This window comes from Linepithema humile, chromosome 5 (genome assembly GCF_040581485.1).
Source record: "Linepithema humile isolate Giens D197 chromosome 5, Lhum_UNIL_v1.0, whole genome shotgun sequence".
NCBI classification, from domain to species: Eukaryota; Metazoa; Arthropoda; class Insecta; order Hymenoptera; family Formicidae; genus Linepithema; species Linepithema humile.
The window spans coordinates 10,932,103-10,957,904 of NC_090132.1; the positions used below are offsets into that span (position 1 = coordinate 10,932,103).

The 25,802-nt window shown below is 35.2% G+C and overlaps 1 protein-coding gene across 8 annotated transcripts in view; it reads left to right on the forward strand.

The window, feature by feature from the left end:
- LOC105676570 (forkhead box P) overlaps positions 1–25,802 on the forward strand; it is a 286,205-nt gene that overhangs the window by 13,021 nt on the left and 247,382 nt on the right. For 2 of the 8 annotated variants that reach the window (XM_067356018.1, XM_012374639.2), the window contains exon 1: positions 394–895. The exons of the other annotated variants lie outside the window; for them this stretch is intronic. The gene's annotated coding sequence lies outside the window, so the exon portion shown is untranslated. Of the gene's footprint in view, positions 1–393; positions 896–25,802 lie in introns of those variants that run through there. 8 annotated transcript variants of the gene reach the window in all.

Here is a 25,802-nt window from a genome sequence, read left to right on the forward strand (position 1 = left end):
AATTATTAGTTTTTTAATAAAGTGGTTGGACTTTTTATAAGAGAAAACAATACAATACGATATATGTGCTACGTTATAAACTGTATAACAACTACATCGCGTTTCTATCATATTACATTGAAATTGTTCCCACGTTCCTATGTTTCGTCGCATAAACCTGCATAGATCTGACCATTCGTCAAAATTTTATGCCAGCGGTCTGGCAAATAAGGGGGGCACAGGTATAATTCTTCGCGTGTATCTGTGCTACGAGCCGTACGTAACCGCTGTATCTAATTGAGGAATAGAAACCTATTCGCGATACCCACGCGGCTCACTTTAAATTCCTCGAGGCTCAAGCAGTCTTATCAGTTTGTCGACACTGTCTACCAGTTGCGGTGGAAAGAGATTGTACAAGTCCGGGGAGAGCACACAGCGTTCGTGATGCATACTCGAGTCTGCTTTGTCCGCGCGTCAGTGTTTCACGACAACGAACTGAACTACGTGTAAATTTCTGACGGTTTTCTGGAAAGTGCATCTCGTTTGCATCTCGCGATTACATCGGGCGCGCATCTCGCTTGTTTGTTATCTCAGTATATTACTGTCAACCAAGTATTAATCGTTGTCTCAGACGCGCGTTGAACTTGATAAAATATTTCCTGAAAAATACCGCTTATTTTATATCGTTTAGTGAAGTTACCAACGCAAATGTGCACTTGTAAATTGATATTTTCGGGCAATCTGCTTTTCGCGATATTTTAAGGGCATAGAATCTATCAATATTTATTGATCACCAATGTTCTGGATCTTTATGTCTATAATTGTGGTCGATCAACATTCAGAAATGTGTTTCTTCATCGGCTGGCGCGAAGGCGGTATAAAAATTCCTAATTTATGAAGTAGAAGGCCCATTAAGGTTTGTTCTTTAGAATTGTAAATTATACTTTCTGCATTTTACTATGGTGAATATGCACTCTTTCATGAAGAATATTTTATTTTATTTACAGTGTGTGTATTATGACATCTGCAAAAACGTAATTGGTTCAAGATGTTAGTGCATCTTAAATTTTTATTTAACTCTCATCTATTAATCTTTACTACATATGCATAATACATACAAATTAATAAATCATTATTTTAGCAAAAAAGCTTTCTCTAGACTTAAAACAACTTTCGTAAGATAATTATTATACGTTATTAAAATTTTTATCATTTTTTACACAGTTGCAATTCATTCGATAGTGAGTCTATTATAGCATCTTTGTGGAAAATTTATAAGGAAATTTAGAAGGAAATGTACAGAGCATATTTAAAATTCACAAAGTGTTTCTCAAGTAATCGATATTGAACTATCACTGTTATTTTATAGTTATAACAGAACTGAGAAAGTAGCACCCGATGGAAAATAATTCATAGCCTGTACATCGTGGAAAAAGAAGTTGCCACTTTACTTTTTGCATTGCGCTCTTATTTGCGCTCGTTATTATTTGCACAATATTATTTTGTCCAAGATAAGTAGCTTCATGCGCCTATTGTCTCACCGAGCATATGTACATTTGCTTGACTCACTTTTGTTTGATTCAGAAACTCGTGCTAAAATCACTGGTAGACTACATTGCTTTACTTTGAATTGAAAAGAATCAGAGGAAGAAAAAAATTATGCATCTTTTATTCTTCAGAATACTAACGTCAGTATTATGCAAAATTTTATTATTTGCATAATTAATAACGTTTCAAAACGTTCGATTTTCGATCTTGTATTTCAATTTATTATTTTCAAATGTATGACATAGTCACACATACTCGAATCGTATCCAGTCGTCCGCAACGTACGTTATAAAAGGCACGCTTGTAATTTTACAAACTGCTTAAAATAAGAAATCAGTCTTAAAAATCGTTATCGATTCTAATCGTACAGTATTAAAGAGATTTTGCAAAGTCTACAACGTGCAATTTGTATGGTCGCAAAAAAAGTATACCAAACGTATCCGGAAACACCACCCGCGGCCGTTACGCATCGTGAGGAAGAAAGGCAGGGAAGAACGAGCGTGATCTGATCGCTCGCTGCGCTCCGTGGAAACGAGGCGAGCACCTCGTGGAGGAGTATATAGCGGAGCGGGAGGGGAAAGATGACATAATCCCACTCTCGCAATTTGCGAAACAGATTTACGCGTGGGACGGGCCCGGCGCGGGCATTTATGATAATGTGTAGCGCGGTTTACTGGACGCGATGCTCGATGCATGCAAGTGGCATACAGCGTCGTTCAGAATCGATTGTCAACGATCCCCTGCGAATATTGCGTTTATTTTTATGGCGATATTTTAATGAAAAGTTGCGAAATCCGATATAATTCATTTTGTGCTACGTTTTTAAGGATTTATCAACCTGATTCCTTTAACACTCTTATACATATATCTGGGTATTGATAGATACAGATAAGCTTTTGTGAACATGTGTATAAAAAAAATAGGTAAAATGATTATTTGTTATGATGATTATTGATTGAGATTTAAATCTTCGATTATAAAGCACTAGATTTAAAAAGTTCCCGATTAATTATTATATAATAATCATATTAGAGCCATATACTGTTCGTCGCACAACTGCGAATTTGATCCATATTACATTTATGTCACATTACAGCGACAATCGTTGCTCATCGATCAATAATAGGCCATTATGATCAGCGCCCACCGAATTAATCCAGCCATCTCCTTCGATCATGCTTGATTTATCCCGATGTCCCGATTCCTGGACAATGCTATATATACGCGCGCGCATATAAATCCGCGAATACACACGTGTGCGCGCATCGGAGAACACATAAGCGCGATAGAGTTGCTTCGCTTGTGAATTCTACTTAACGCCGTCCCTGATGCCCGAGTTGATGCACACGCACGGACACACGTACGATATACGACACGCGGGCAGGGGCACCGGGATAATCGCGCAAGACGATTGGTAGCTTCCTGTCGGTCACGTGACCGGCCTGCATCGCGGAACGACGACGAACGCATGGGGCTGCGGAGGATGACATTCGTTGCACTCACCCGGTGTCATTAAGTATGTCCGTGTGATACGCAACGGATTAATGTATACAGGCGTACATTTATTAATTACAGTTACTTATCTAGATGCTAACTTTGTATCTAGATAATTGCCGCCATCAATTCACAGATATTCCAGCTAATAATTTAATACTAAAACGAGTAGCTTGATGGTGCTTTCAAATTGTTGAGATTACATCGTTGTGTCACAGTGAAATATTCTCTTTTCTATTGTCAGATCTCTTGCGTTAAACTTGAAGAATATTATTTTTAATGCAAATATTGTTCAAATAAATGATTTTTGACACCATTCTTAGATTTCAAGTTGACACGAAATATAAGCAGGGCAAAGTAGAAATTACTGTAACTAGGTGACATGCACATGAAGCATTCGGTGTGTAAATACGTTCCCCTTTTGTTTCTTCCCTCTTACGTTCTCTTCCGACACACGTACACTTGTCGAAACATAGTTTATCATTGCTGCGATAAAGTATGATAATTTTGTTAAATCGAGAAATATTTTTTTGCATAATTTTATACATCTGATAAGTTTATTTAAATTCGCATTTCCTCCCCTTATCAAGCCTCTCCGGCTCTGCGAATTCACCCCTTTCTTCATACCAGTTTTGCCCTAGTTACGCTTTTGAATAGAAAACATACTTATCATTGCACATGCATTTATAATTGTCAACGTGACGATGTGAGACTTATTGTTATCACGCTATTAATCCAACAAGTTTTATTACTGCTGTATATAAATCTTTAATTATGCGATTAGTTGCGACAAATAATAAAATATTAATACAAATCTTAGAAAACAATTTGTTTTTTTTTTATATAGATAATTTACAATCGTGTCAACGTTGATGCGTTGTTTTGAAATAAATTACTGACGATTTCTAAACTCAAATCTTATCGTCACGCTTTGATCCACCGCCGATAACATCCGACGATTTCTCTGCAATTGTTCTACAAACATAATTTGCGTCGCAAAAACAATCGGTCGTCGACAAATTGATCGCGTGAGACATTGCGGAGAGCTAATAAAGTGCATTCGCATAAAGAAAAAAAAAATAGATTTGTATCAAGTTGCAATTTCGACGTTGATAGGTAAATTAGCCGCGTTGACATTGACTCGTTCGACTTCAATCCGAGTCACATGTCTGCTCATACTGATGCTAATTGCCGGAATTACGTAGGCGCTTGAAAGAGAATTCTCGGTACTTGACAAGAAATAAACAAGTATACAATAAAAAATTACTATTGTGTGAGAAATTTAACAATACAATGATTTTTTTATAATATCTAACGCGAAATGACGATTGTCATCTCGGCGTACTTTCCAAATACGTGATTTCCACTTAAAGCTTCCAATGAGTGTTTTTCTTCCTAAATCGTTTGTATAATAATTTTTTAAAGATTTTCTGGTAAATCTCTTGTTGCATAATGTCCCACATAACTTTCAGAACTTGGGAATTTAGCGTGAATAAATAACGATTTTATCACAGTTCTTTAAAAATTTATTTATCGGATATAGGATTGTCAGGAAACTTTATAAAACTTTTCTATACGTTAAATTAATATTTTAAATAAATGTTATTATTAGTCAACCATAATGTATTTGTATTAAATAACATTTTTTTTGTTTAAAAGAAATATATTTATTTCTCTCAAAATTTCCATGTAACATATTTATTTATATAATACTTTGGCGTATAAAAAATAATTTGAGTATCAAATAACGAAAATGTATGTTAAAGAATTAGAGCGAACTGCAATTATCGAACAATAGCTCTTTCACTCCGTGTTTCTTTCTCGCGATCGTTTTCGCGAATCGCGGAGGTCGCTCGCGCGGTTACACTATCTTCCGGTGGAAAAAACGGAGATTAGTCGCGCGACGACGTTGCCTCGCAATATCGTGCCATCTATTTTGTAATAGAAACAACGGAAGAGCCTAATTCCGCGAGGCTGCCTCGCTCTCGTCCTCCTCACCATTAGACGTGCAGATACATGCCCGGCGCGCATGATGCCATTCCTATGTACCTATACTTACTTACCCCAGCTACCTACCTACCTAATTATACCGAGTGGTCCACTCGGAGCGATAAGCGATTTACATACCGAACGGCACGATGGATTTACCGCTCGGCTGAGTGTGCGACGTCGATATACTCGAGTCCCGAGCCGAGCGGCGTGGCGTCGGGCCGAACCGGGCCGTGCTGGGCAGCGCCGCGTTTGTCGTCGACTTTGCTCCATTTTGCTCCTATTTCAGGAAGTCGAAGGAACGGCTCGCAAATAGTGGCATTGCCGCATTTTCTCTTTCTCTTATTCGCGCTCCTTACTCCGCGCGCTGCGGAGCGCTTTCACGGGAATAGTTGCTCTTTGCACACCGCGCGGAACGCGCGCGGAGGGACGCCATGTGTCGCTCCGCTCTTTCTTTCTTTTTTTTTTTTTTTCTTTTGCCTTCTTCGATTCTTTGTTAGTCTCGCTTTGCCACGCCTGGGGTTAATTCTGGGTGATCAAGATGTCGCAGAGGTGTATTATGTGCACATTTATAGAGAGAGCGAATCAATTTGATTCTAAATATATTGCGAGACACACACACCAATTGATTCCGATTTCTATTCATTTTCTCTGCTTTTCTCTGCAGATAATCCGTAATAAAGATTTTGAAAATATTGTGGTGAAATTTGCAATTTGGATAAAGAATTAAATATAAAGATTGTTAAATTATTTCCTGCAGCACATTTTCATCGGAATCTTAAACTATGCTATTCTTCGAGTTTTCTTTGAATTTATTTCAGAGTTGTACTTTTTCCTCCACAAATTTTTGTTTGCGCAATATTAATAAATTAAAAAGTTGACGTAAATGTCTTGTTGGCGCTTCTATTATTATATTAATTACTTTTCATTAGATTCTTACACACCTGCATCTGCAAAGACATCTGCATCGAGCAGTCCGTGAAATTAACGCGTTGACAAATTTACGTCACGTTCGATTCACTAAGAATAATTCAACTTTTTGCGAAAACATTGCTAAAAATTAATTTGTTTACACACGCTTATATGACTAACAATAAATATATTGAGAAAAATATGAAGAGAAATGCATGTCACGCATACAACTTTCGATAACAGCTCCGGCGTTACACTGAAGTATAAATATGTAATATACATATGTTATGTAACATAGCGCACTTGCGCGAAAAGTATGCGACGGTTATTCGCGGATATAAATCTTGGTGTGTCGCGCATAGCCTGCGCTTAATAATTGATAAGTAAATCATTCACTCGAGGAGATAGGTACGAACGTGCCAAACGATGAGACAGATTTACTGTATGCTCCATTCTTGGCGGCTTTATATTTCGCTCGCGATAGCACGTTCCAACTTCCGCAACCACAAGCGCATTAAGGGCCAGTATGTAGCTGTTTCTCGTCGAGATCATTTATTTACACGACCACGCCATTTAATTTGCATTAATAAGTATCTTAATCTATGCGTGTATGCAATAAACTCGTTGTACGCGTCTATCGGACTTCCTAAACTCGTACAGAGTCAAATTTTTATGTATTTCTACAAACATTTTTATAAAATAAAACAGATACAAATATAAAATATACGGAATAAATTGCGATACTTGTACCAGAATAATTGATTTTAAAAATAATATTAAAATTTATATATATAAAATTTTTCTATAAAACACATATCTTTTTATATATTTCAACGTGAACCAATTAAAAAAAATTGGCATATCCTAAATTTACGAGATTATTTATCCAAAACATTTTTTCACGCTATTTTCACGAATATCTGATTTTATACTCAATATAATTGTACGTGGAATATCTCGCAATGAAAGACATGAAAAGATTGAAACTACATCACTTTTTTGAAGAATATTTCATTTTGACACAAATCAATATATATTTTATTATACAAATATATTTTATTTTACATTAACGTCAGGAATTAATAATGTAAAGAAGCAATATAAATAACTTTTAATATAATTTGCAATCTTTCGTCGAATACCACAAATTCGATTTGATTCCAATCTGATTATGTGCGCGAAATACATCAAGCAAAGCAATGACAACAAGATTCTATTTTCAACGACAGTTATTCTTAGAATGGCGTAAATTTAATTGCGACAGGCGTAGCGACGCACAGCGGCAAACATGTATTGCGCTTGAAATATGGCTTGGAAATGTAGTGCAACGACGATTATTTAATTCGATTAATTATTCCTTACCGAACAGGATGCTTCCGAAGAAGTGTCACTAAAATTTTGAACTTTTTGAACTCTAATATACACATATTAACTCGAATATAATCTATCGAAGAAGAAAATATCCAATACTAACGACTTTATCAAAAGTAATAACATTTAATAGATACTAAAAAATTATTTATCATACTTTTTGTTATGTTAAACAAAAATTATAGCTTGTTAAATTATGACAATTGTTATGTAATGTATCCTTGAAACAGGTGCCAGAAGTTGTGTTAATTTTGAATTGTTGAAATATTTAAAGTCGTCTTCTTTTAACAGAAATGTGGAAATGTTCTTTTTCGAGTTATAAGCAATCAAAAATAAGAGACTTTACTAATTAGTCTTTAAAATTGTATTAAACTAGTGTTCGAGATAGTTACAATATACGAAGTTAAATTGCTCTATAAAATTTACACTTCGACGATATATTGATTGTGTCCGAAAGCACTTTGACGATATATTTGTTGGAATTCTAGAGAAACATATGTTATATTGGTAGTGATATCTCAATTTCAACAATTTCGAAATCTAGGTGACATGCAAAATTTATTCCGCATTACATTACAGCTATCAAAGAATAAAGGATTCTATCAATTTCGAAATAAAGGATTCTATTAATTGCGTATATGTTTACCGACATTTGATTTTGTATTTGAAACAGCTGTGATAACAGGTTCTGTATAGATGAGAAATATATATCATGTGAGAGAGAAAAGAAAATATGAAAATTTGCACAACTTGGAAGAAAATGTGGGCTCTACACACGCAAATGCAAAACTTTTATCACTCCTTCGCATAGGTTTGTCTTTCTCCCAGAAAATGGTGGACTTAGCGAAGTTAATATTTTTAAAGGAATAATGAATTTGGACTGCCTGGGCCGCACGTCCTGGCTTTAAATCTTTTCCGTAAATAGATTATAGCGTAAGATAATGAAAAATTTGCCAGGCCGCAAGTTACGATCCCCTCTTAGAACTTTTTTCCTTCACCACAATCACATCCTTGGTGCTAGTTTGTAATTTGTACATTATTTAAAAAAATGCAATTTATCGCATTATATCTCACACTTTGAACTTACTTATCCACATAAATTTATATGTCGGACTTTTACTGCACATATCGATTTTCTTGTGTACAAAACCATTAAGTTTTATGGAAGTAAATGATCAAGCTGGAAATCGTTATTATCGCGCGAAGTATATGCATTGAGATAAGATAATTCATATTGAACATCACGTGATTGTAATAATCGCAGACTTGTCTACTATCTGGGAACTCTGATGGTGAGAAAATTGAAATATGAATCATCAAGCATACAATGCGTGCTTCTAATAGTCTCACCGACTCGCGTCGCGCAAAATGGAAACGTGACGAATGCATATTTTTACAATCTCGCGTATGTATACGCTGAAATACCGTGTTCTGATTCCCGTGAGATTTTATGTATCAATAATTGCAATTTTATGGGCGCTTAGTGCATTCCTGAGATTTCACCTGAAGCTAATTTGTGTCAAGAATAACAAGGTGAATGTTACAGTCCGCAATGCAAGTAGATGAATGGCAAGATTCACGATGCATCTGTGTAGTTGTGATAAATTTAAATTTATAAATTTACACCCCTAAAATTTGAATTTATAAATTTACATCTAAATGCATGTGTATCATATAATATAAACACATAACTTCGAATCCCATTGATATTTTTATCAAACGTCGTATTTCCATTTCAATTTTAATTTTGGATTTGATAATAAAATCACTATTTTGTGCAATAAAGTATTGCATAATAATATAGAAATTTATTTATCTAATGTGTTTGTAAAATTGTATTGATTAATTACAAATGAAAAATATACAACACAATTAATTATAAATAAAATAAAATTAATTATAACTCCGAAATAAACAGTGTGTAGAAATCGCCTATTTATTTATGCGTAAATTAAAAATTTAAATGAATTCCGGAAATTCGTGCTTGTTTATGTTTAGTCGCAACAGTTAATTTACATTGGCACGGAGACTTTTTTTTTTATGACGCAGCGCTGTGAACGGCACGCTGAACTCGGCATTTGCACGACGACTACGAGCGACGGCGAGCTAGTAGTGGCTCATTCCCGTTGATAAATTCGCATTTGCGTGTGTCTGAATGCACCATTGATGAGAGGTAGAAGTGGTCAACGTCGGCCAAGAACCTGGTCCTGGCTTGGATCGTGCGCGCAGACATTAGTATTAATAGTTATGAATCTAGAATAGAACGTACCAGTCTGTTATGCAGATACGCGGGGTGCGACTTGGCCGCATCAGCGCGGGCTTTTACAGTCGAAAGATATGAATGCAAATGCGCGTGGGGCGTTTAAGAGATCGAAAGAGTGCCCGTCCCGGGAGTCGCGATTGCTGAATCGTGCGCCGATATGAGTCACGCGGGAAAGGAAGGTCACGACGCGCCGCGCCGATAAACCCGATGAAGAAGAGCTTCCCGGAAAATCGCGCGTCCTAAAGTCTTTACGCAACCCGCTGAGAACGCCATTAGGGTTAACGATCCCGGCGTGTCGGCGCGAATAGTATGGGACGGAGCGTGTGAAAGCACGAAACATACACAGAGAGACGCGATAACAGCCAAGCGAATCGGCGAATTCGCGCGAGCATGTTTTTTGCGCTCGCGATCGGAGAAACGCTTCCCACTACGAATAATCAGACTTTTCAGACCGCTATATTGTGCTATTAACAGTGATTTTATACTTTATATTTTGTTCTTGCTATATATTGACGTTATAGAGATTTTTTATCACAAATTTATCTTGTACATATTTATTTAAAATTTGTTTCATATTTAATATAATAGTATATATAATATAATAGTAATATAATAATAAAAGAGAGGCAAAAATGATAGAATTAATTTCAAAAAATCTTGTCTTTTAAATCAATTCTATTATTTTTATCTCTTTATTATACGAAATATGAAACAAATATATATATATAAATTTGTTTTTATATTTCAAAAGTAAGGAATATATTGTAATAATTACAACAAATGCTTTTCAACGCAACAAGAGACATTAGATAAAATAATCTATGAAAGGTTATGGATAGTTTTGTTAATGCTGTGTCACACATTTTAGTTTTGACCTATTGGAGAGAACTTACGTTTTAATTTTAAATATGAGTCGTACGAATCGTAAGAATCGACCTACTGAAGAATAAACGGATAAGAATTCTGTATAAATACATAAGTTATGCTACGTGTAACGTGTAAAGAATTTGGTTATCCACTTTAGATTGATCAATGGATAGTTTAGCTTGAGATGTAAAATATTCTTTAGCCGATCACATTCGGATACTCATCTTTTAGTGTCAACTGCTCTATCTGTCTTTAGATATATTTATAGTAAACTCTTGTCACACGCGGTATGTGTGCCTACGAATTCGAGGAAGACCAAGAAGAGCCTTTCTTCCAAAACACCGTTAGTCTTTCAAGTCCCTATTTCTTTTCTTCTCTCTATATGATTAAATGCGTGTATGGCAGTAAAGGAAAGCACTCTATAAATCAATACTATCAACTGAGATCATATTCCATCCATATCTGAATCATTTACTCAAAAAAATTAAACAAACTACTGAAATATAATTTTGATGCCTACATATTTATATAATAAAATTATTCCACATATCAGTATAAAAATAATAAAAAAAGATTTATCTAAAACATTCTGTACGTTCATTTAAAAACGTTACACGTCGCGCAATGTTTCGAGCACTTTAGATTTACAGAGCAAAACAAATCCGAATATATAGGCGGCATCGTTAGTGTTGTTGTTCGCCTTTGACGACACATCGTTACGCGAAAGGAATAATAAAGAGCGCCAAGTATAATAACGGCTAGCATTTTGTACAGGACCGGCGAACCGCGAATACGTCAAGTGCTGTCGCGAGATAGGCTGATTGTATATAGAGTGGGTGAACGATCGGAGGCTGGTGTGCTTACTAGGCGGGCGATTGTAATTATTTTTTCCCGATGATTCTAGTGTCGATCATCTTCTGAACTGCGGATGAATCGGCTTCGAGTGTCGTCCCCTCGTCAGTCGCATCGCATAAAACAATGAGGCAAAGTTAGGCTTTACCGGACCGTATTGCAACGAGAGATCCTCTAACATACGCATGAACTTGATATTAATACGGAAGCGAATGCGCAAAGATCCTGCGTTGTCAAAAATATGTTAAAATATTTAAATACAGATGTTCCGCTCGCTTAATAAAATATTTAAGTACCATAAAAATAGAACGTCATATTGTGTCTAAATATACATAAATTACAAATACGAAAAGAGCATTTATATGTATAATTATTATAGAAACAAATATTCCATATACAAGTTTGACGCAGTATAATCAGAAAATTAAAAGGTGCTCATAATAATTACAATATTGAAATCATATTTTTTTACAAGTCTAATAATTTTTTTTTAATAATACATTATACGCGCAGTGTATTTGTAGGAAAATATCAGCGATATTTTATTATCCAATAAACATGAAAACAAATGCAACGCGCCAAATAGTTTGTTAACTGATTTTATATCACGCATAATTATGAAATATTTTCGCGATTTTCTTCTTATTTTGATAATTTGATTATCAATTATTTTCCGACGCAATAGGCAGCATTTTGCTCTCTAAATTGCTGAAAATTCCGCACGGTGTTAATTGTTTTCGCAATTGCCGTGTTTTCTCATAAAATAGCGCGAAAGTATGCGTTATGCAAATGATTGAAAACGATGCGGAAAGCGTATCCAATAAAATCAAACAAACATTCGATGATTTTTATTACACGGCAACTAAAGCGCCATAAAAAGCAATTAAAAAAAAATTAAAATTGATAGTTTTAAAAACTTAATATGCCATAAATGACATAAGCATATGCGTTTATATATTGGTACTAAACAACGTAATGATACTGTTATATTGTTAAAAAAAAAAGAAAAGCTTGCAACTCAATTGCTTACATGTCGTATTACGCATGACAACATTATATTGTTTCAAGATTTAAGAAGATCACCGATTTTATTAATTTTATTTCATTTTACCTCGGTTATTTTAGAATAATTATATGTATATATAAAGTAATGAAAATAGCAAGGAGATGCCTACTTTACTCGGGAAACATGAAACGCTCGAAACGTAGCGTAACACGTCATGACATATTAAGATTACAGAAATTTTCCACTCGATCTTCACCATTAATCCATTTGACAAATTATCAAGAGTTGTGTAAATTTAACACTGCCATTTGTGGCATTGTTAATATTTATGTCTGATTATGAGAATAATACCGTGTTGTTTCACGCGCTCCTACACAGAAGCCGTTCTGCGCGTTCCATTACTTGCCAGAGCAAGCAAGTTACGATAACGCCGCTAACAGGGTCTCAGACACAGTAAGGAGCTGCCCTCGACTCGGATTTATCACCGGTTGCTTCGTTATTTATCGGATTACCAACCAATTAACTCGCGACGAGGTGTAAACCCGTGGAAAATCGATTGAACGAATTTATCGGGCGTTCGTGCGTGGGGCTATATGTAAAACAACACCGAGATATTATCGGGCTGCCCCAACGTGATAGCGGGAAGAGGCGTTGGAATTGTCCTCGAGCTTCTTTACTCGCTATCCCGTTGGAACGAGCCGAGAGGACGAGTCGACAGGCGCTACTAGCAGGCGAGCAGACATAGTAAAGAGTTCTACGACCTTACGATGTTCGATTCTAGAAGTTCCTCTTGTTGCTTTTCACCATTGGGGAATTTTCATTCGATCTCACATCGGGAAAAATAAATATAAAAGAACTCTGTAAGAATATACACAAAAGATCTTCGTGCATTGCATTCTTTCTCCTTTGGAATAAAAACAAATAAAGAAGAATTTCTATTTATTAAAGCTATTTTATTTGTTTATCCTTTGTAGAGTGATAAAGATTAATAACACCAGCATTCTCAGCATAATTTCTTGTACATCTCATCTTTCCGTTTCTTTACTCAAACATAGTAACGTGTGTAATAATTTAATTGAACGCAGAAAGTTATCTCTGAGCAGAATAGAATAGCTAATACGAGATCTCTTACTGTAATTACGAAATATTTATGAGTGCGATAGACAAAGATTCGAGACGGTTCAATTACAATTCGTTTTAATCTTTCGATGATGAATAATTTTTTATTATTTGTCACTGCTATCCTAATATCAAGAGAACGGTATTCTTTTTAAACTTACCATTCCTTAGATTTATATCATAAAAAATATTATGGATCCAATCTATTGTAGTACATGTTTATAAAAATGCACAACTGTTTTTTCCCGCCGCTGAGGAAAATGTAATCACTAAATTGGGGTTAGTTTAAATGCAATTACTTCGTAAGGATATGATTATGTACTCGTCGTCCGTGATTATCTGTGAGTATACGTCTGCGAACTACTGACTGCCGCGATCAACCGTCATAGGTGTTAAATATTAAATTTACGAGGGAGGGAAGAAGAGAGTAGACGCGCTTTAGAAATCTCGCCAGACATTGTCGCGCTCTCATTTAGGATATGATATTTAACGAAGCAGTGTCAGAATATGTGACGGCGTGTTACGGAAATATTACATGTATAATATTTGATCACTCGTTACTGTCTCTACGAATCAGGTATTTTTCTTACTCAAGATATAATCTGATATGTGGTTTGATGCCTCTGGACGTGAAATATTGAAAAGCTGTGTTGCATTCTCATTCACCGCAAGAGACGCTTTAATAAACACGCAACGTTATATACGTCTCACAGTTTTATTTTCTTGTATAGCATTTATTTCTCTTCTGCAATATACATATTGTATAAGTATATAAATTTATCTTTCACATTTACTTACTTTTAAAATGGCATTTAGTATTTACAGTAGTAATGTTTATACATCTAATATGGAAAGAAAAAACGAGAGAGAGAGAGAGAGAGAGAGAGAGAGAGAGAGAGAGGGAGAGAGGGGGGGGGGATTATACATTTACTTCAATTTTATGATAATAAAGACTGCCGCTCACTAAAACTTCCAATAATTTATATAACCGGGCTTTGTCGTACACGTTTTCTTTTTTCCAAAAATAAAAAGAGACACTTTTATAAAACTTTATTACAAAGCCATTTGTAAATGAAGGCAGTTGATAGAGGTTAGGTAAAGAATTGAAATATGATTAGTATGCCGTTGTAGAGACATTACTTCGGATACCTAAATTAAGTTTATTGAACAATTTTCACGGTGTTACGTGCCGCCGCTGCAACCCTCGTGAAAGACAAGGGTGGCCGGTTGTATCGAGCGCAATAAACGACTCTTCCTTCCTAATATTTCGTCACGTTAAAATTTTCAAGTTAATTAAAGAAAGCAATTCAGCGACGTTTAGGAGATTGTAGGCGAACGTAATGTGAAACGTAATAAGAGTGCGGCATGGAGAACGCGGTAAACAGAGGAAAATAGGTGGTCCGCACTCATTTCCCAGACTTTTACGAGTTTAAAACTTTCTTCTTTTCTTCCGCGCCGATATTTCGTAAACAATTAAGCCGGCGCGCTCCCGACCCTTTCGCTGTGGTTTTCGAAGGAGAAAATTGTGGAGAGTCGAATACGAATTAGAGAACAATTGTGCATGTGCTCGTAATAAAAAATGGCATTTATATTGAATTATTTAAATGGATTGAAATGGATTGAAATTTTAATTCACGATTATTTAATTTAATATTTTTTTCTATTTCTTACTTCTATTAGTACAATCAGGGTCGGATGTACAATTTTGTGGCCCCTAAGCTATGATCTTAAGGAGGCCCCCTCTTATTAACAAAAAATACATTTTTTTAAATCTTTTCTATACTAAAGAGGCCCCCTTATAATGTGAGGCCCCTAAGCTGTAGCTTATCTAGCTTATGTGTAGATCCGGCACTGAGTACAATAATAAATTATTAATTAAAATATTATTTATTTATTATTGTACAAACATATAATAAAGCAGGGATATAAAACAGATTTTTGTACTTCTTTCTCTTGGCTTACACACAAGAAACGAATTAAGAAACTGTGAGCAAAATATTTTTTCACTTCTACTGAGTAAAACGAAGACAAAGCGGTTTGCAGCGATCATTTCCGGCGGGTGATCGCACTTTCGTAATTAGCCGTCTGAGAAGTAAGCGTCGCTTCTTAATTCCACATCGATTGGCAGAACTTAGCCTCCTCTCACCCCTGAAACCGACCGTTGGCCTCCCATTGAGGGAAATTTTTTCAGCGAGCTGCTCAGAAACGTGGAAAATCGTGAAAAATGCTTTAAATTCGCGGCGATTTGATTGATCGTGTTAATAAGAAAGTTTCCTTCCTTTCTTCGTCATCCCTCTCTTATCTCGGCGCTCGTGGAAAAGTGTGGGGGGTGTTTTAATCGATCGGTTACCATTGATTACGCATGATTAATGAACCTCTTGAAATATGAAAAATATAAACCCTCGTACCAACAAAACCCTCGTGCTTTACGGCATGATATGCAGAGAAAGTAATTAATAGCGTGGAAGCTGTTTTTACCGAGGCGACCATTGTTCGCGGTTTTTTGCTATCTTCATATACTGAAAACATGAGTATTTCTTATTTTCTGGGATGTTTGGCTAAACCAAGTATACCTTTTCTGTTTGTTTCAGGTAAGGGCAACTGTTACTCGATGTTACCATCCACGTTGCGATAAACATTCGTTCTTCGCGACCCGACTCCAGGTACAATAGCTTATTATTGAAACGATATTACAGTTTTCATTACAAACATTTATTTGCTGCACTTATTTCGTGTTGTGACGCATCTTAGTCTTTCATTTTTTTCTTTATTTTTTTTATATTTATGAATCCAAATGTTAATCCCGATGCACATTCAAACATTTGATGATATTTGAAAACACATTTTCTTGAATTCTAGAATTTTTAATTTATGATTGCACGATACTTTTTGCTTTACTCGCCATTAAATTTTCTATTTATACACGGCGTCGAGCCAATTGTCATTTGAGGAAGCCGGTCGAGCTGCCACGTCACAAGTAGCGGAAATTGTCGATTAATAATCTATTAAAGCAGCAATTTGTGTTTGCGTTAAGTAAAAGAAGTTTTGAAAGTTCGGTCCCCCGCATTAATTATTGCCGCTATAAATTGCTAATTCTCTTCGCCCGGCCTTATTCTGTCTGTCGAAGTTGTTTTTGGCCAAATAGATAAAGATTGAGAATTAAAAATCCATCGCAGATTTGCAATCTCTTTCTTTCACCGTCTTCATTTATTGCTTGTGTCGAATTTATAATCTCGATATTAAATAAAAAGTATACGTGATTTTAATTAAAAAGAAACAAGTTAGAAATAAGTTTCTCTATATATAAATTTATTTGATAATATATATAATTAATCTAATGTATACGATTAGAAAATTAAGTTACCAATTTATAAAGTTATAAATTAAATGATTGGTAAAATGTGTTGCAAATTTAATACAAATAAGAGTCATAAATATGTTACATTGGAACAAGGACAAATGTATTTTTTATAATTAATTACTAAAAATTGCACACATTATTATAATTAATTATGAAAAATACCACAACAATACTCTTATGTACTCTGGATGAGAATAGTAACATGCCAAGTGCATCGTGTGCCATTCCGAAATGCTTCGAATCCATTCGTAAAAGCTAACAAAACAATAACGATTATTCGTTCTCGTGGACGATCGAATTCAGAGCCAATAAGTCTGATCGCCTTATAGAATGTTGGTTCTCGTGTACGAGCGGGCGTCTATATAATAGTTGTCCGTAATTGGCAAACACTGATCTGCCCCGCTAAATTACAGACAATGCATACCTTATAATGTTGTGCGGTACCATTATACTCCGTCGTTCTCTTCCGCGCTATTTCGCTTCCCGTTTTCTGTTACCCGTAACAAGTCCACCAGCCTACGTAACGCCGGTATTGTCCAGAAATTTATCTCGCAGCGATCTGGGTTTGAAGGTTTTCCTTTATTCTTTACTATATTGTTTCGTTACCTTTAATGATCATTTGTTAGTCATGGCAGAGCATCGATCCTCAGGAACTCGACTTTAATATTTTCTTAAACGATTGAAAACGTTGGAATTGCAAATATTACAATAAAAGCTTATTGACATAAGAGATATTAGATATGAGACGTTAGTTTTATGAGAAAGCTCATTGTTGCAATATTAAATTGCTTTATGATATTATTGGTGATTTTAAATATAAATTGTCTGAAAAATTTTTTAAATTCTTGTGCTGAAGACAATTTTTTTAAAAATAAAATACAGAGCAGTGTACGTGTTTCCAGAATAACGCATAGAATGAGCTTATCATGAATTCTTTCAAAAGCTACAAGTTTTTAACTTCGATGCCATAAAGATAGCAACAAGAGAGTCATTCCGTAGCAAACACGGTCCTCTCGAATCGTATCAATTCTCGATTGTTCCTTCAGAACACACTTTCGACCGCCTTCGGTTGAAGTCGATTTAAAATTTAGGTTCGCTCCGCGAACGGCCGGGCGGGGAGGAATCTGTTGAGGGTGGACCCTTTTACCGGGGGCAAACACAAAATGCATTATTTATTGCCCGTAGCGGCTGGCAATTCATCGAATTCTCGCTAAAAGCGAAAGAGTTGAGGTCGAGGGTTGGCACTCGTGCAACGCGAGTTACGTTCGTCGGAAACGGTCGCGTGGGGTGAGGTTAAGTGGCACCCTTTTTCTTCCCACCCCTTTGCACATTCTCACGCGTGTGCACGCATTCTCTCATGCGATTGAAAACTCTCCGTCTTTTCTTACGTCTCTATGCGTTCTTACTTCAAATATTCGAGATTAAAAAAAATAATAATAAACAGAAAGACGACGACGAAGCACTTTATCAAAATCCTTTTAAAAAGTGTATTCGAATTTCTTTCATCAGATTTATAAACTGTATTTCGAGATCGTTTCTGTATTTTTTTTTCGTTTCAATTTCTACATAAAATATATTTTCTATGTTTAAATTGAGTTTTATTCTTTTCTTCAAAAAAAGTACACCAAATTATTTTTCTTTATATTCTGAAAACTGGGTTGTAAAGTACGAGGAAAGCTCTTTTATCTTTCTACCCTCAACGGGGTCAATACTCATCTGTGTACAGTCCCACGCTTCCGCGTCCCGCGGTTCTTCCCAAGAACGAATCACCCGTAAGTTTTCGCGGCACTAATTGCCGAGGCAGCGAACGAAATTCGTCGGTGCTGTAAAAGGGTGCCGCGAGGGGATGCACAAAGTGAATCGAATAAACGCCCGATTCGGATCGTCCATCCCTCTCTCTCTCTCTCTCACTCTCCTTCTCTTTCTTTCTCCTCCCTCCCCTCCTTTTCTCTCTCTCTCTCTTTGTCTTTCCTTCTATTTCCTTTCGCCCCTCCGTCCCGTGATTTATGTTAATGTTTTTGTCTCGGAGGCAAGATACACCAAAAGGCGATTCGATTCGCACGGGCGCTGCACCCCCCTGCCTTTCCTTCCCGCAGTTCTCGCTACGGCACGGATTAACTTAACTGCCTTAAGACGGCAATAAAGGTCGTCGACGCGATTTAACCGGTTTCCTTTTACGGCGGCACCGATGCCCCGGCACCCGAAACGTTAAACCAATGTCTAGGCTGCATATTGACGGTAATGGGAAAAGTTCGGGCTTTCGGTATCTGACTTCGCGCGGGGGTACGTCGATCAATCAATCGGACCGCGCGGACTTTACTAAACCCTTTCTCTCTCGTTCCGCCTTTTTCTTTCCTTTTACCCGACGACTTTTCATCGTTGGCGTTTTAAAGCTTTTTGTCGTAGCAGCTGCAAAGATGATTTGAGTGCTATAACATTACACAAATAGTTCGAGAATCATTCTGTTTATTCGTAATACTATAAATTGAACACGACAATACTCAATGTTGTTTCTTTTAAAATAAAATCAAGAAAAATGCTATAATAAATAAAATATGCTGTATACACACAAGTACTATATACAAAAATTAATTTAAAATTATATGCATTCTCTTGAAAAATGTTTACGACAATTTATGCATAAATCTAAAATCTTGACTCGAAGTAAGAAATGCAGAAGTAAGAAGCTGTTTATCGTCTTTGACTCTTTCTCTTTAATTCAACCTAGTATACTGAGGACTTAATACACTTCACATAAAATTAGCATTAAATAAATATAATGAAGAATCTCAATTCAAAGCACATTAGTATTCGAAGATCGATTACGGAGAGAAAAGAAAGAGAGATAAGTAGTTGTCAGCGAACGAAGGGCAACTATCGAGTAAAGTTTTTAATAACGACAATATTTTCTCGAGATGTCCGCAGATTATTGATATTTACCAATATTTATAATCCGGTTCACTCTGCATGCTTCGAATCGATATGAAAATTATTATCAAGTCTATAAACAGCAGACTTCCTCGCGAAATTGAAAGTTTCATCTAAATAAATAAGAAGCAGCATACAACAAAGGAGCTTTTACACTGCTAATAAAAACAGTCAACAATTGTGAACGCGACGGATTACAATACGCGATAGCAGCCGCCGGATCATTCTCGTGAAAATCGTAAAGCGCGACGAGGAGGGTGGCGGATGCGTGTCCCGATAGTCCGTATATATCGCATAATAACCGCTCTTCGGACTTAGCCGCAGCTCGCAGAAGGACCATCCTCTCCGGACTAAATCGCCGCGTAAACGCCTCGGTATATGGATCGCCGTGGATTTCGTTTCGGAATCGGCGCAAGCGAGTGAGACTCCGTAGATAAGGTAATCCGGGACCCCGAAAACTCGTCGAGACCTCGAAAACACTCCCGCACGCCGGACACTGTGTACCTGCCGGGAAAGGCTTTCAGCCGGTTAAATCCTTTTGTGACGAAGGCAGTATACTGAAATTTAAAAAAAATTATTCTAATAATCGTTAATAATTATTTTGGTACTATGTGCTCGGTCTTGTTTGCTAATACGACAAATTCTTAATCCTCATTACGCAAGATTTTTAACCATGTTCTTTATTATTATTTTAAGTGTTATTATCTTTCTGGTTTTTTAATAGTATGAAATTGTATATTTTATCTGTTATGCATTTTTATGTTATAATGAAAAACTGATATGCTATTGTTTCTTATTATGTTTGCTAATACAGAAAATAATTTGCATGCCATTTGGATAATAAAAAGTATGACGAATGCGACTCAATATTTAACATCCGGGAAGCGGTTACGTCTTATCGTCTTGTATTTCGCTGCTAACAGCAACAGTTTAAAACTAATGCGCTGTTATATAAGATGCAATGTTGTAACATGAGACATTGTGAGTAATTATCAGTTTAAAGTATATATACATATATATAAGTATACCTTAAAGAATTATATATATATATATAATTCTTTAATTATTATATATATATATATATATATATATATAATTTAATTATATATATATATAATTCTTTAATTATTATATATAGATACAGTAATAATTAAAGAATTAAATAAATCCTGCAAGTTAGAAATACAAAAAATTTTTAAGTAACGCACAATTAATAATCGATTCTTTATCTTTTTAATAAATTTTAATAAAAGTATCATAAGATTGCTCAAGTCACAGAAAGAGTGAAGTACATTTCCATGTATGCCACGTACGTTTGCAGAATAGCAAACATACGAACGTTGAAAAATAGCAGTAATGTCACAAGAAAGTAACAAGAAGATCGTAACATATAATTATCTAGAGAAGTTGCAATTATTACAAATCTTGCGTAGTGTCGTGGCATGCAATATATTATAATCGACGGCAGTCTAGAAATGAAATTAGCACGTGGTGAGCGACAGTAAGTTCCCACGTGTATCGTCGCGTAATTCTTTTCCAAGGATAACGACGCGCACTTTCCTCACAGGCGAGCGAGAAGAGACGGAAAAGGGGATTCCCCTGTACCTGATGCAATTAATTCGCTATTAGTGGAGCAGACGTTGAGCAGGAGGCTCGCCGTTACGAAAGTATAGTCCGCTGTACGTGATTAAAGCGGGAATTCGTTACGGGCACATCGGCGGTCCGGCGTCGATAAGATTAATTGATAAATGGCTGAATCGATCGGCGCCCGTTGTAGTTTTCGTTAGAGCGGCCTGGCGCGGCCTCATCCGCCGACAAGATAAATATCTCGTCGCGATACGATAATCATAATCGGGTTAATTCGAGCACACGTAACACGGGGCGCAGTGATACGCGAGAAATTATCATTACCACGTTTGATATCGGTCATTAGCCGCGCGCATCCAGCGCATGTGTCTTCGATAACCTTGCCGAACACTTGTCCGAATTGAGTCACAAGTATTAGAATGCTTTTTTTTAGAACTTCTATGATACTGCCTTCTCTTATTTTCTTAATCTTTGAACTTCTCTCGTTGATATTAAAATATCAAAATTATTTCATAACCGCTAGAAAGTTTCGGATAAACTCAAATCTCTTGTGTTTTTTCTCGTTTCATTAATTTTTTTTATCAAAAGTCATATAATTCTTATAATAGTTGACAATTAAACTGCTATTCTAATCAATTTGACGCGGATTTATTGTAATTTTATTATGAAATTATGTTATTAAAAATATTAACATTATATAGTTTTCTATTTTCATAATTTCATTTTCTTATGACCCGAGTCGAAATTTTTAGCCTAGATTAAACCTACAAGTTTTGTCGAATTTGGAGAACCAATGTAAGCTTTAATTCATATATATAGATATAACATTACATTGGCTATTGCCCTCCTTTGATACTAAAAATTGTTACTTATTGCCGTTTTTTCCATGTGGAAGCTCAAAAGAGTACCTACTGAGAACCTCTAAAAAGGCTCCAGGTTCTATAAATATGTATTTCTAGAAAATAAATATTCAAAATTACTTAATAATCTATTATCTCATATACTCTACTTGCATGTAATGTATGGATCTTGATTTTAATAAACAATATATTAATTATTATAATTTGCTTAACTGTAAATAGGCTACTATAAGCAAATATTATATAAATAATATTCACTTATCTCTTACATATCTATCTGCAGTTAAGTAAATTACATAATTAATGTATTGCGCTTATTGAAATTAAGATATGCATTAAATATAAATAAAGTAAATGTGGTAATAGAATATTAAATAATTTTGAATTATAGGTCAGATATGTAATAAAATATTAAATAAAATTTTGAATTTTAATTGTTTTTTGTTTATTCAAATAAATTTTTAGTTATTTATAATACTAAATATAATACTGAGTTGCACTTAATTTTTAAAAATATTTTTTACTATTTATTTGTTATTATTTATTTTATATTATAACCAGGGTCGAACTGGAACACCAGGGCCCATCGAGAAAATTTGTAAAAAGGGCCCCCACTCTAAAGCGCCGCGGCAAAAAATTTTTTTAGTTCAAGGTCAAACGTGTTTTAATGAAATTTGGAGATATTTTGTCCTTTAATTTGTTTGTTGTTGTTTTTATTGTAAATTTTTTTTGTATTGTAGTAAAGGTAGCATACGTAAAATAAATAACCATGTATAGTGCATGTATTTTATTTAATAATAAAATAATATTTCTTTGGCTTTTAGTAAATATTCTTTTATAAATTGTCAGTTGCCATAACCTTTCAGACGAATTATAAAAAAAAATGAAAGGAGAACACGAAAGACAGTGACGCACTACAGATAGTTGACTAACGCTAACTCGTGCTCAGCGCTATCTTGGTTAGAGAAGGAAAGCACGTCGTTATTCAACTGTCGCAATCTGATAATTTAGAATTTAGATTATTAATTTCTTGCATAAAAAATTTAAAAAAAAAATTTGGATTTGGGGGCCACTGGGGTCCTCAAAAACATAGGGCCCCCCGAGAAATTTCTCGGTATCTCTCCTGTCCAGTCCGCCTCTGATTATAACATTTATTATATTAATCTGATATAATAGAAATTGAACTCAATTATAGATTGAATATTAATATTTTTATTGCTAGAAATTTCGATAAGATTTGGAGATTCAAAAGAGGTAGGAGTTGTAAGAACGAAAGTAGGAATTGTATGTTTAACATTAATAAAAATAAGGGTTTTCTAGGACAACAAGATTAAAGAAAGGCCAAAAGAAGACATAACACTTTCAAGATAGAACTTGTAGGTCAAGGAACATTATTAGAGGCACAAATAACCATGTATGAGGTTTATAGTAGGTTTTAAATTTCGACTCGGGGAATTGCTTTCTTACTCTTCCAATAATAATTGAAACTGGTCTAATCCTGCAATAATCAGAATTTGAAATAATCACTGTGACACAGCTATGAAAATATATCCATCTTCTTTATTAACAATGATGACAAGTAATATCAGCAATGATTCAAGGAGCAATTTTCTCAATTATGTTAAACATCGAGTATTGCATTGTTTGTTACTCCACGGAATATTTTACTATCCTAATAAACTGTTATATATGTGCAAAGAGCATCAAATATTATTCGACTATCGTTTGAAATTATGTCGCGCAGTGGCAGAAGTCACTCATTGTCAGTATACTGATAAAAGATTTGTATACTTTCCGGAAAGAAATCTGACCAAACATTTTTTTACAAACGATGCGTTATTGTATACAATAATCGTTGTTCGTTTGTGAAAACGCGTGGCAACGTTTCCGTGAAACGTTTGGGAAAATGCGCGTTAACGCTGGGACAAATAAATAAACCACATGGGCAGAAACCTCACACAAAAGAGCTGTTGTGGTGGGGCAAAAAGTGACAGCGAGGGCAAGGCAAATGTGTACAGTCTGTGCGTAGGTTCATTACGCTCTCCGCGTGCTCGAATAGCCATATTATTGCGAGCCGCCACGTCATTCGGAGAACAACGTGGATGACATATCGCTTTGCAAAACGATATTCAGCTTGATTTTACGAGAAGAAAATTGCTATTTGAAAATTACGATTGTGCATTAGGTGACAGATACCACATCTGAATGATGTAACTTTGTCTGATAATCGCCACTTCGGAATTTAAATAAATGTCAGGTACATAGAAAGCATTTGTATATTTTCAGATATACGGAACAGTTTGCAACCTGCATGCATTCAAATTTGTGTTTAACAATTGCTGTTCAATAATCATATCGATCGTTATTCATAAGTGTACACACATACAAATATAGTTATCTCTTTAACGATTAAAGGCTCAAGTGTTTCTTATTTGAAATATGAAGAATGAAATTGGTGATTCAATTTCCTTGTAATATAAAAAAAAAAAAAAAAAAAAAAAACACTTTGTCAGAATATTCTATCGGTTTCGATCAAAGATCGCGTTGTGACTATCGTAAAGTGCAACGGCTACAACGAATCATCCAGCATTATCTGTTTGACCGAGCATTGTTGAAAAAATCGCGCGAATTGCGGACGAAAACATTGTAGTAGCGTCACCCATGAGGGTCTATCACTGCACGCTAGCGTTGCGGTGTGAGGTGTGAAGAGGGAAGACAGAACATTCATACAGCACTGTCACACTTGGTGAATGCAGAAAACGTGAGCGACAGAGACCGACGAAAGCAGCGGACCATGGCGGTTCGTGGGAGGAGGTTAAAGCCCGCTTTACAGCGAATTCTGCGTCTCATCAACACCGCCAATTGACTGTTCTTCGCCTATGATCGAGCAAATACTCGGAATTTAAATAAGAACGGAACATCCAGCTCCAATTACTATGATAAATACGGAAATTTTTTAATTATTGATATAACAAATTAATTTATCTTTTTAGTTTACAAATGTGTTATTCACGTACGAATTTATTAATTACATTTAATGCCATGCATAAATTCCGAGAAAATATTGTGTCAAAATACTTTATTACCTCACGTTTATATAAAATTGGTTTATTTGTCATTAAATTATTTTAATGTGCTAAATATTAAAATCTATTATATACGTAAATTCTATGTTATTTTTAGACGTACGGTACATGACATAAATAAATGGTAAAATTATAAAAAATAAGATATGTAAAATGATATTTATGCTTTACCGTGAAAATTATTAATAAAAACAAAGTATAAATAATAAATAATATATTGTATTTTATCCGCGCAAAAGAGATAATGATTATTACACGTATTTCTATTGTATGAAAGAATGACTTGGCAATTTTCCATTTATCACAGTCAGATCTCTCTTTAGAAATTACTCGCTAGATAGTAAATAAACAATAACATGTCGATGCAAATTTATGTCAATGCAAACAGGCTTGCTGAGTTAAAAAAAAATGTCCACTTGTTAGCGCGTATATGAGTTTACTGATTGTGAATGCCGTCTTAGGCAACTCTTATTTTCCTTCCACTTTACTATTAGATGCGCGAACCGAGGTCATTCTCTTGGAACGCGCGACGTAGAAAAGAAATTAATATTGTTTCACTAAATATGGAGTGCAATGCGCA